The sequence below is a fragment of the Chiroxiphia lanceolata genome, chromosome 4 (assembly GCF_009829145.1).
Source record: "Chiroxiphia lanceolata isolate bChiLan1 chromosome 4, bChiLan1.pri, whole genome shotgun sequence".
NCBI classification, from domain to species: domain Eukaryota; kingdom Metazoa; phylum Chordata; class Aves; order Passeriformes; family Pipridae; genus Chiroxiphia; species Chiroxiphia lanceolata.
Window position 1 is genome coordinate 36,816,006 of NC_045640.1, and position 11,489 is coordinate 36,827,494.

The following is an 11,489-nucleotide window of genomic DNA, read 5'->3' on the forward strand; positions in this document are numbered from 1 at the left end:
TAATGAACTCTACGAGCTCTAAGAACTTTGAGGGAACTTGAAGTATAAGGTAGAACATTAGACACTGATGCCTTGTAAGGCGTACTTATGCTGGTGAAAGCTCTCAATGTTATTTCTCATATAAACAGTCCATATCCAGTCTTCTATCTAGGTTCAATCAAAATGTGTTTATTCCTAAAAGAATATTATCTTTTTACATGAAAGGAACTGGCTAAATCAGGCTAAATTACGAAATAAAACTTAATTTACATGTTCCACTAAAGTTTAGGTATGCTACCCTTGCTGCAAATGCCTTTTTTCTTTTTCTCAGTGATGTTTTTGCTCTGATCATCCAAAATTAAAACAATGAGACAATTGTCAGCCAGAGAATTAAGCTTACCAGGGAGAAATCACTAATGTTCAAAAATGGTATGCAAAACACAAACTGATTTTTCTGCTGCCCTTAAGTCCTGCCTTACTGTTCTTCCAAGCAGTTAGAAATTAGTACATAACTTGGGGTTTTATATCTAAGCACCTGAAAAGTACAGACAATAGGTCCTGTTACTTGGCTATCAAATATAATGTTGAAAGGTAGATTCTATTTTTAAAACAGGAATTGAGTAAATCTATATCTGTTCATAGATTTGTCCCCTATTATTGTAGCTATGTGCACAGCTGCCTCTGATTTTTCCCAATGGTGTTTGCAGGCACCATTTTTTTTTTTGGTGTGTATTTGCAATATTTATATTCAGATTACAGCCTACAATAGAACAGCATGCTCAGAACTGGACATACATTTTGGTATATTACTGCAGTTGTGATCTCATTAGGAAAAAAAAAAAGGAAAAAAGAAAAGTACATTTCTTTCTAAAACTTCAGGTTTCTCTGAATTATGAAAAGGAAAAACTTTTTTTTAAATTCAGTTTTCCAGAATTTATATAGAAGACCTGATTGCCTGCCTTTTTGTATCAGTTCATGTCACAGGACATTTGGCATAAAATTGGTGTGGTTATTTTGCACAAGTAGAGCTACTGACATCCAGTTGCTAAAACGTTTTGGTTTATGCACATTTTCTCCCTTGAAATAATATCTTAGTCATAGGACATTGGTGCTCAGTTTAAATACCTAAGTTAAATTTGCAATTAGCAGAGCTTTGAATAAAGATATTGGCAAGGAATATTATCATGTGGCAAATTTAGACCAATTTAAATGGAATATCATTTTAGATGAAATAGTAAAGTTACGTTTCTCTGAAGGCAACACAAGAGAACAAAAATATGCAGAGTACAAGCACACCCTGTTCTAATCCAACAGTCTGAAGAACAACATCAGCACTGAGATTCTTACTAAGGCACAAGGGTTTTTTCTGCTGGCTGGCTAAAATATACAGTGAATTATAAAGATACTCCCTTTGTGGTGACAAAATCTTGGATAAGAATTACTAAGCAGTGGATGACGGATGTGTTTCATGGTTGCCTAGAGAGTTAATGTGACCAGTTAAGCACACTTAAAATTTCTCATCATGTAATCCCAATGAAATCCTTCCTAAACCTTGCAAAAACATTCCCAAATCCTTCAAAATTAAGTCTCTTAATGCAATTAATCCAAATAGTTGCACAGGGAATGTGTTCTGGTTATTAATTCCTGGTCTGCCAGTGATTTTTGAGGGTCATGCATAGTTATGGATGCATAGTTAAATTATTTTTTTCAGTTATCTCAAAATAAATAATGTTTAGAGTGTTGGAATCCTTTTATTTGTGGAGAAGTCTTGCTTTCCGTTACAAAAAAGCCCATACTATTGTAACTTTTTTTTGCAGCTGCAGTTTTGTAAAGAAAGAGATCAAGGAGGTTCTTTGGAAATTGCAGTGAAATATCAATATAAAACTATTAACCAAGTTGCAAGTAACAGTTTTAATGTGGGAGATTCTTGCATTTAATTCATTGTTGCAGCCATAGTAAAATGCTACAACTTATGTACCATTCTCACTGAACATGAAGTATGTGTTCAAAATACTTGTAATTAATGGATTCATGGTTTGAAAGTAAAATGAATAGTTGATACTTAATAGTACTATTCTAATTTCTACCTCTTGACAACTGATCAGAGATAAGCATATTCTTAGTGTTTGAATTCATATACTAAACAAGAAATTAAATTATTTATAGAAGTTTAATAGATTGTAATTTAAGTTGCCAGAGCAGGATGTGCTTTAGAGTAAGACAGACAGAGGGTGCAAAAAAACCCTAAACCATTTAATTATGTGTGCAATTATATTTTAAAAAGTTACTAATTGACACACATTGTCAAATATTGTCACAATATTCAGGTTCACCTGTCAATGACTTGGCCATAAGCAAGACACCACTCTTTTAGAAAAATAGCTTCTTATCTCTATATTAATCTTTGATTCCCTGAGAGATGAAAAAAAGTAATCACCTTTGAATATCTTGGCTAGCTTGACATGTTAGTTTTCAACAGAGTAATTTTGCCATTTTCAATCAGTAGTTAGATATGGATTGCTTTCAAACATTGAAGAGCATACTTCTGTTCTAAGAGACCTTCATACCGTATTAATCTCTTGTCCTTTGCTGGGAGGGGAAAAAAAAAAAAAAGGAAAGAAAAAGTAGAAATAACCTATTTTAAATCTGACTTTTTCTTCTGCTCAGACCAAAGGGTTAAATCCACAAGAGGAAGTTAGACTTAAAAGGAGAGTTGCAAGCTATTCACACTCCCTAATATTCAGTAATAATTGAGGTTCATCAACTGTATTATATCTCTAAGGTAATGGAAACTCTGAACTCTCCATCTAATCAATGGCAAAAGGTAGGCACCTTACCAGACAGTGATTTAGAGCATAGGCCTCATTAGGTCTTTCTCTCCATTAGCCACACAGGGAACAATGCTAGTTTCTGCTATTGGATACCCTGCTGCATAACTTCAAGCAGTCACCTATTTTCCTTATGCAGTGGAAGGGGAGAGTTATATCTGAGAACAGGATTCACTCGTATGCTGAGGCAGGTACTGTCTGGAAGTGCCATGAAGTTTCCTAGATGCCCCTCTGCAGTCTGGATTCATAGCCGCGAAACAGCTCCTTTGGTTAGACATCTGAGCAAAGTAAATTTTTTCAAAAAAGGGAATGTGGCAGCTTCTTTAAGCTGTTGTAGCAATCCATTGATACCTAGACAATCAGTGGTGCATCTTTCCCCTGAGAATTGGAAAGCAATTGATCCTAGAGCTTCTAACTCCTGAGCAAGTAAGCAATAGACTAGCAGAGACAGTGTTCTGAACTGAGACTACATTCCTCTTGTCAGAATGCCTTTTCTTTGAATACTTTGTTTTTAACTAGAGCAATGACTAGTACCGAGGTCGTTTAGATTAGCCTGGAATTATTGAATATAATTTTCAACATCTGACTCTTGAACATAGCCACCTCAGACTTCAAATTTTGTAATAGAACTATCTCTGGACTAAGGCTGTGATCTTGCCATTAATTGTAATGAGAGCTTTTGAGATTATGAATTTAATGTGGGCTTTTTGGGAGTGAATCTCTGTCTTTATGGTGTAGTTATTAAGTTATGTAATTAAGTATTCAGCATCCATCTACACGCTTCCTTTTTTTTTTTAATTGAAGGGAAGTGTTTTATTACTAAAAGATTCCTCTTCCTTTCTCCATCAGAGTACCTAATAACCCAGTGATAATGACAGTTCCTTAGGTAGCAAGAGATCAACAGTCCATATGCTGCTCCAAATCATGTGGGGTGCTTTGAACCTAGATATATTACTTCTTGTGTGACTGTTTTAAGCCAGCAGGAAAGAGACTTGCAGACACCACTACAAGTGAGACTGCACTCCTGACCATGTTTTTGTTCAAAGTTGACCTGGTAAACCTTACAAGAAACTATCTCTCTTGGAGCACACTCTGAAAGCAAGATATGTAGAGACAGTTAAACAATTCCATCTACAAATGAGGTATAAAGAAACTCGTGTCTTCTAATCTTGATTTGTGAGCACATTCTAGAGGCAGATAATTGGCTATAGCAGAAACTTAGCTTCCTGAGAACACTTGGATGAAGGACTAGAGGGCAAATGCAGGGTCCCGCACCTGGGCAGGAATAACCCCATGCACCAGTACAGGCTGGGGGCGAACCTGCTGAAAAGCAGCTCTGTGGAGAAGAACCTGGGGATCCTAGTGGCCAATAATCTGTCCAAGAGCCAGCAGTGTGCCCTTGTGGCCAAGAAGGCCAATGATATCCTGGGGTGCATTAGGAAGAACTTTGCCAGCAGGTCAAGAGAGGCCCTAGTGAGGTGCATCTGGAGTGCTGTGTCCAGTTCTGGGCTCCTCAGTACAAGAGAGACATGGAGCTCCTGGAGCAGGTCCTTCTGAGGGCTACGAAGATGATTAAGGGACTGGAGCACCTCACTTATGAGGAAGGGGTGAGGGAGCTGGGCCTGTTCAGCCTTCAGAAGAGATGACTGAGAGGGGTCCTCATTTATATATGTAAGTATATGAAGGGAAGATGAGGGGATCTGAAGGGGATATAGCCAGGCTCTTCTTGGTGGTGCCAAGCAACAGGACAAGAGGTTACAGGCAGAAACTGATGTACAGGAAGCTCCACCTGAATATAAGAGAATTTCTTTCCTGTGTGGGTGACCGAGCACTGGAACAGATTGCCCAGAGAGGCTGTGGAGTCTCCCTCACTGGAGATATTCAACAACTATCTGGATGCAATCCTGTGCAATGTGCTCTAAGATGGCCCTGCTTAAACAGGGAGGTTGGACCAGGTGACTCACTGTAGTCCCTTCCAACCTGACCAATTCTATGATTCTGTGACTGCAATTCTGTGATTCTGTATCTTCAAGGCTATGTAACACTGAATGCAGGAAACCCTATTTTTTGACTACTTATATCTGGTATCAGACATCTGAGATCGAACTATTATAAACTAAGTTTGGAGTTTTTGTGTTAGAAAGAAAAACTGGAGAAAAAGATCTGTAAATATATGGATTTCTTCAGAAATACTCAGTGCAGTACACAAATTATGGCATTTCAAAATTCTGTAACCATACTAAGCATATAAAATTTCTTTCCCGAATGGCTCTTTTTAAAAGATTATACCAAAAGAAAAAAAGATCTTTTGCAGTTCTTAAATTATAGATTAATATTGGAGCAAAATTGACTAAAACCCTGCTTAAATTCAGAAATAAAATGTTCGGAAAATAATTGAAAAAAAACCAAAGTTACTGTATGAGTTTGTGCTGAAAACTATAGAGTCCTTAAAAGTTCTTATTCTCTTCCCAGTTAAATACTCTTGTTGCTTTTAGATACTCGAATCCATCAGGATGCATCCCTCTACCCATTCACAATGGCATGATCTCATTTACAGTCACAGTACAACTTCATTTGGAGAAACAAGTATGACAGCAATGTGCATCTGCCTCAGGGTGGGAACAACAGATCTTACTGAAGCTGGATATTCATGGGATAAGTACAGACAACCTTCTTGGCAACTTATGAACATTGCTCATAACTTTACTTCATCTTGAGACACAGTTCAGTGCCAGTAGTTTTCATTGTTTAGCTGATAGATATTGGCTCCTCCCAAATTAACTAAAAGTTACTACATTTGTCTGGAGGAAAAAAGGAAACATTTAAAACTTGCAGTAGTTTGTTCAAAGAGTAAAGCCTTGAAGATCTTTAAGAAAAAGTGTCCAGCAGTGCCTCTAGGCTATCTCCATGCTAAAACAGATGAAAGGAGAAAAAATGGTACCTGGAGAGAGGCAGAAACATTCTTTGTAGCCTTCTTGCCTATAACGCATTTTATATACGCACTTCTCTGATGTGTATTCACTTATCCTGGATGGTTTGCATTCAAGATTAACTCCTCAGGGAAAAATGAGAATTGGGAGAAGATGATCTTAGGATGAAGAACTTACCAACTTTTCTTCAAGTTTAGATGCCACACTTTAATGTTGTACTGAAAAAATATTAGGATATTATTTGTTCAAAAGCATAGACAGTATTACAAGATACAGGAAGCTCCAATAACAGAACAAAATAAGTGATGTTTGCTGGGCAAAATAAATTGAGGGCCATAGCAAAAACTGTCCTAGCAGATGCAACCAGTTTTTACTTCACTGTTACACAAACAGTATGATTCCTAGTACCTTGCTACATGCCTTTGTCAGCTGCATGTATATATGCAGCACTCCATTTTAATTAGCCTGAAGATTCAAGGCTTAGAAGAAATAGCAGGGGGTTCTAATTATCTTCACAAACTAGTGATCTGCCCGGAAAATGAGGAATGAATAAGCATTAAGCAGTCAGAGGCCAGTATTCAATCACAAAGAGAAGCAGGAAGAGTGGAAGATAAAGAAATGCAATTTTCCCTGACTTGGCAGGGCCTTGAAAATTAGTAAAAATAATCCTTCTTTAATAAAACACACCAATTCTAGATATAGAGATTTATTATTTAATCTTATCAGTAGTGTTTGACTAGATATTTTAGGATAATTTTTTTCTCATATCTGTGCCACATTTCTGATATTTTTATTTTAAATGTGTTCATGCCTGTTTAGGCATGAACATCAGTAGAATTTCTTGGAGGACTCTTATGAGAACACTGTTTTCCAAGCATTGCTTGTAATTTGTCAGTCCAAGTTCCAGGGAAATAAAGACTATCCTTTCTTCCCTTGACAAAAAATTATGACATTGGGATTTAAATCATTGCTATTCACAAACTGGCCTTGACAAAAAAGGCTGAGGATTATCTCTTTAGCAACTTTTGTATCAAAGCTGCATTATTGATATGAAGCTAAAAAGGCTTTGCAGTTCATTATATAATTAAAAGCAACTGTTATTATGGAAATTTTTCAGAACAGCTGTTGTATTGGAAGAAAGGTTACACTCTTCGCTATCAGTAATCCCTTTAAATCTCTGACATGATTCATAGCTCCTCAAACAATGCCGGTAAATTAAACAAAACTGGGTGGATTCCCTATTTATTACTTGCACTCTTATCAGCAAGAGGGAATGCAATAACAGAATTCAAACTGGCTTATGGAAGTAATGTGAATGTCCCATTTTATGAACTTTATTTCTATTTTTGTCTTCCAAAGTACTAATTTTGGCCAAAAGTGTTGTCCAGCTTCCTGCCTGGCCTGAAGAGCTTATAGCTACCATTTTATTCTTGAACATTAGTCAAGGATAACAGTTTGGAAGGAAAGGATAGGTCTTGCTGGGTTTGGTAAAGGCTAGAGACAGTTTTGATGTAGAATAAAGAGCTTTAGCTCTTTATGAATTTCTGCCTTTCCTTGTGGAAAGTCGAAAAAGATTTTTCCTCCTGTCTGGAAGGAAGCAGTGTATCATTATTGCAGCTGAGGTTTTCATTTCATTCCTGGCTTTCAAGCCAGGGAGGGCTTTGGAAAGTGGAGAAGGACCAGCCAAGATTTTTTTTTTTCCTCAAGGGATAAGAAGGAAAAGGAGCAGAAGGAAGCAAAAATTGAAAACAAATGCGGGCCTCAAAGACTAGAATTGGTAAAAGACTTGCTGGGTTTCAGAGCATATAAGATGTAGTGTATTTTGTAAAGTTGAGGAAACTCAGAAACAAAGAAGCCTTGGCTTGTATAAAAGCGAGAAGATTCTTCCATTTCAAAGCCCAGTTCCGGGGGTGGAGTAATCACGTGGAACAAATGCTGGCCCAGGGGCTGATTGGCGGAGAAGCGGCGCGGCAGGACGGGCCTGCCGACGTCCCTTGGCCACAGGGAAGACGATCCAGCAGCGCGCCCTGGTGGCACCGCGGGCGCACGGCATGCGGGGCTGCAGCGGGCGGGACACGGAGCGCGGAGGTCGCGGGCTGCGGTGGCTCTGCTCAGTCACACCACAGCAAGCCACAGCCAGACGCCCGTGTGCACCTCTGGATCCCTCAGCACAGGAAGACAATGACAAAGAGCGAGTCCAGTTTATGAGGCTGGAGAACAAGATGGACAGCGAGAAGCTGAAAAAGCAGCGTTCACTTAGCAGAAAAGAAGGGCAAGGCTTTCTACTCCTAATTGCTCTCTTCTCCTGCTTAAGGAAAGGAGAAGTTGTTAAGAATGCAGAGGCTCTTCTCAGAGGCCCACTGCAAAAGACAAGAGGCAACACAACACATTCAGAAAAGGATTTGAAAAGGGGTTAAGCACAGGAGAAGGTTGTCCAGGGTGCATGTGAAATCTCCACCCTTAGAGATCATCATCATGGCTAGGCTTTGTGAACGAAGGTTTTGGAAGGGCTCTACCCACATTTGTTACAAGCATGTTGGTGGCTAAAAAGGCCAATATGAGATAAACACATCCGGTTGCAAAAGGCACAGCAGAAAGACTCCTTAGGTGGTATATTCTGCAAGGCATGATTCTATCTGCGTTGTCTTTTCTCCTCAAGAGTGATCAGCATCAGCAGCGTTATAGATGGTGTGTCTCCAGCCCTCCCGATTGGAGGCCAGAGTAGACCAGTTATGTTGATCAATATGGCCAAGGCTGAGATGTTTCAGGGAGTCCTTGTATCTTCTCTTCAGGGCTCCTCTCATGCAGCAGCCGGTGGCAAGTTCACCATAAAGCAAGGCGGTGGTCCTTCATCCTCGAGACGTGCCCTGCCCTTCGCAGCTGTGTTCTCAGCAACATGGCCTCAATACTTGTGACTGCTGCTTGTTCTAGAACAGATGTATTGGTCACATAATCTGACCAGTGGATGTTTAGGATTGTATGGAGGCAGCGTTGATGGAAGCATTCTAGGAGACACAAGTGGTGGCGGTAGATGACCCATGATTCAGATCCATATAAGAGAGTAGACAGCACTATGGCTCTATAAACACTGATCTTTGTACTTTTCTTCAAGTGTTTATTTCGCCAAACTCTTTTATGAAGCTTTCCAAAGGCACTATATGCCTTTGCTATCCTGTTGTCTATCTCTCTGTCAATCTTACCATCCGAGGAGATGAGGCTACCCTTAGAGAATACTCCTGGGAAAAGCCCTATGGAAACTGATCTCACTTTGAGTACTGCCTTGCTTTGAGTGGAGTGTTGGACTAGGTGAACAGCTGAGTTCTCTTTCTGATCTGCTTGTTTTCTGTGATTCTAAGATCTAAACTAGCTCTTCATCAGCCAGATTGCTCTTGCTGTGATTCTGGGTTCTGTGTGAAATTCTTCATATTACTTAAGCAAATTTCAAATTTTATTGTACACATGTTTTGGACATTATTTTTTTTCCCCTTCTGATAACGAAATACTATATCTAACAGGTGTTGGCAGAGGACTGTCAATAAAGAGTTGCTGATTAAGTTGCTGCAGCAGTAAGGGATGGGCTTCTGTGCATTAAAGTTTCTCATGATTTGTGAAGTGGGGAGAATGTTGCTTTGACAACAAGTTTATTTGGCAGGGTATAACTTGATAGAAGGTGATGAGGAAGACATATGACAGGAGTATTGGAAAGTTCAAAAGGACAAAACCTTGCCTTTGGATGCACTTTTTTCAGTGTAAGAATTGACAATACTGCAGTACTATGAATGGTTTATTCCTTTCACCTTTGAGTACTTTGAACTGTCTTTACAACATTTCACCCTTTGCCTTCAGTTCCTTCATGCAGACTTCATAAATGGTGAGATTTTTGTAGTTAGAGTGTGGCCCATCAGAGGCAAAGGAGGGTTGCTGATAAAGTAGTTGTGGACTGTACTTGTTCTACTACCTATCTTAAGTCAGATCTAAGGGAAAAAGAAGTTACATAAACCTGTGAATAAAAGTTTCATCACTGTAAAAGGTTTTAGACAGTGGAGTAACTAGGAAAATGTTAATGTTGATTACTACTAAATAGAATCTGGTGAGAAAAACTGAAAGAACTGCATAAAATAAAACAAAGCCTCCCACTGGTCTTCAGAATCACACTGCATAAGGATATATAGGATTTATATCCACAAATTACATTAATAATATCTGAATCATGAAAGTACACGGTAAGAATACCAGCTACAGTAGTCTTAGCTTTTAGCAGACTGCTACCTTGAAGTGTAGAGCCCCTGGACTCTTATTGTAATAACGGGGAACTTCCTCTGTGGCTCAAGAGAGATTATACAAAATATTTACACGAACAGAATAAAAACTGTTGAAACTCACAGTGACCACGAAATGTCTTATTTGATATTTATTTTTTTCAAATGGGGAAAGACCTTGCTTTGTCCATCTGTATGCTGATTTGCCAGAAAGGAAAAGTACGCCAACAACCTATGACAGAGGAAGGGATTCAACCACTAAAAAAGTCAGTGATACCATGTAAGTAACAACATTACTTAGATCATTATCTGGGGGGAAAATCATCTTGAGAATCCTCCATCTGTAAAAGTATCTGTCCAAAGTAACTTAAATACACTTCAGTTACTGCTAAATAGATTTTGCCACCAAAGATGTGAAAGAAGCTGACTTTCAGCCTAATATTCTCTGATCCGGGAGCACTTTAAGAAAAATAGGTTACCTTCTTCTAGGAGTTGAAGTTTTTGAGTCTTCATTTTTTCTTTTCTTTACCTTAAGAGAGAGTTTGCATCTCTATAGCTCAGTTAGTTCAGTATGGCTTCTTTTCAGAAAGAGATTTGCTCTCATGAAGTGCATTTGCAGTGATCTTGTTGCTGAACTCTCTCAGATGTCAGGAAACAAAAGGTTTCGGGCTCTTCTCTAGAACCTTATCAACACTCCTGATTTTCTGGCCTGCAGCAAGAAGCAAATAAAGTCAATGAAGTTTTCCTGTAACTGGTGTAATATGTTCCCTGTGGATAACATGCCCAAACAGGTGGGCAGCATCCTCTTACATCAGCTGTATGATCCAAACAAAGGGCATGATGAATTATGTTGTGAGGAGACATGTCTGCCAAGGCACCCTGGGATTAGTGTTAGAACTGGTCTTATTTAACATCTTCATTAATGATCTGGAAGAGGGAATAAACAGACCGTTAATTAAATTGGCAGATATTACTGAGAAATTATTCTGAGATTCCATCTAGACTAGAAACAAAGGCAGACTAAAACCAAAGACAGGTATTAAGAAAATAAGAGTCATTTGTGTAAACAGTTTCTCTTTGTCTGCAGCCACATATGGGCTATCTTACTGATTTTGATTGCATATATGTGTATAATCCACACATTTAAACACTATTTATTTTACAGTTAAACACTCAATAGCTTGAGAGACCTAACAGCTGCATAGGATACAGGGTTTCCTTGTTTGTGACAGGGATAAGGGGATAAGGTAGTAGAAACTGTATGTTCTTGTTCTTACTGGGTGAAAAGAATGCACTACGGTATATCTTCAGACAAGGTCTATCCTGCACATTTACCTGCCAATATCAGTATACCTTTTGTCAATATAGTAATTTTTAACCATTTCTAAAGTATTGAGCAGAGCTGACTAGTGTTTGATAGACCCCTGTACAGACACCCCAACTTGATACTTGTAACTGGGGTTTTTTTGGACTTTTTCAGATGGTTTAATTCA